This window comes from Malurus melanocephalus, unplaced genomic scaffold (genome assembly GCF_030028575.1).
Source record: "Malurus melanocephalus ecotype Western Australia unplaced genomic scaffold, MMel_1.1 scaffold_3, whole genome shotgun sequence".
NCBI lineage: Eukaryota > Metazoa > Chordata > Aves > Passeriformes > Maluridae > Malurus > Malurus melanocephalus.
In genome coordinates, this window is record NW_026623235.1 from 6,891,080 (window position 1) to 6,892,681 (window position 1,602).

Below are 1,602 nucleotides of genomic sequence, written 5' to 3' on the forward strand. Positions count from 1 at the left end.
GAATGACCTTGAAGCTCAAAGACACATTCCAGGCAAGGCTCCTGATMCTGAGGAGCTGGTCTCTAATGAGGGGAAGGAATTTGTCATTGCCTAACTAGAGTGYCCTTTGCAAGCTGAGACTCATTGCTCTGCGATGGCATCTTCTAAGTCTTTCACATTCCTCTGCTGATTTTCACACCTAAGAACAAGACAGAAGCAACTGTCTCTTGCCCCCAAGATTCCCATCTACAGTAGGAGGGTGATTGTATATGGGAAGGCTTTAAAATGATTAGACACCTGTCAGATTGTCTTTATCCTGACTCTTTCATGAAATTGAGTTATATTTTTCTACATGTTCCAGCATTGATTGAGAGAGCTCTACTACAGAATTAAGTGTTATGAAATTGGTTTAAAGAGAAAAACAAATAAGGCTAAGAAGTATGTTTGTTATCTGATTTATAGTATCTTCAACTCTCTCATTTGTAATAGTATCAGCTTTTACTATAACTTACCAAGGGAAAAACACACTAAAATATTTCATAAAGCAAATGGGTTCTTTGCTAAGCCTGCATCTGTCTCTGTGACCTGAGCTGTGTCATTACCCAAGAGGCCAGGGGCTCTGCTGGTTACAGCTCCCTTTACACTGAGGCCTGGCAGGAACCACCCCAATTCCCTTCTCTGTCCTGCAGGGAGCTGTGATTTTCCTTGGGAATGAAGGACTCAGCCAGGATGGCCATGGCTGTGCCCGGGGTACATTGGCACAGTCGGCTCCAGATTGAGGGAGTGTGAGAGCTTCTGCTTGCCTCCCCTTGCTCTGCTTGAGCAGAATTCTTTTGAAACAGCATGCATGTGATGTGACTATCAACCCAGATTGTGCTTGGAAGAAGCTCAGAAGGCAGAATCTTCATACCTTCAGTGCTGCTGCTGCTGCTGCTTCATGAGCTGWCAGCACAAAAGCTGTCCTGAAGCAAGGTCTGTCTGTGAATACTCAGTGTTGCAGAACATTTATATAGCCTATCTTTATTCAGGAGGAATATAAATGCTTCCCTGAACAAATAAAAATGACAAATTTGGGTTGAAATAAAAAAAAACAAACCTACTTTCAAGTATCACAGAAATTTATTTGTCTGGTGGCTGAAAAGACAACTACTTTCTTGCTGTTTCAAGATGATAGGGGAAGCAGATGCATCAGAGTTTCTTCAGGTGTCTACAAAACAAGATGTGGAAAGATATTCAAAAACACAGGAAAAAGAAAATTATCCGGGAGATACTGAAGATGGATTTTGGATGGATCATACTTCTACAAACATTGGAACTGGAAGTAAACAAATCCCTTATATTTCAGTTGTTAAAGAGCAGCCCCATAAAAAGGCTGTGATCTGCAGGCAGTGAGGTCAGCAGGAGCTTTGGTCAGGCCCTACAAGCTTTGCTTTGGGTCTACAAATACGGAAGAAAAAAGTGCAGTTATCTGTGCCAGTGGTCATTTAAGAACAAGAGTTATCCATGGACCAGGAATGGCTGTGCTTTGGTGAAAGTTTTCATAAGTGCACATGTATGTTGTTAGATTGCCAGGGGGTCAAATCATGCAAATGTCAAATATTTTCATTAATCCATTTTTTCATC

General features: G+C 41.6%; 1 long non-coding RNA gene across 1 annotated transcript in view; it reads right to left on the bottom strand.

Moving 5' to 3' along the window:
- Window positions 1-1,097: 1,097 nt before the first annotated feature.
- The window catches only part of LOC130574365 (uncharacterized), a 12,499-nt gene continuing 11,994 nt past the window's right edge, over window positions 1,098-1,602 (bottom strand). The window contains exon 3 of the long non-coding RNA XR_008965429.1: window positions 1,098-1,186. This is a non-coding gene — a long non-coding RNA (uncharacterized LOC130574365). The remainder of the gene's footprint in view (window positions 1,187-1,602) is intronic.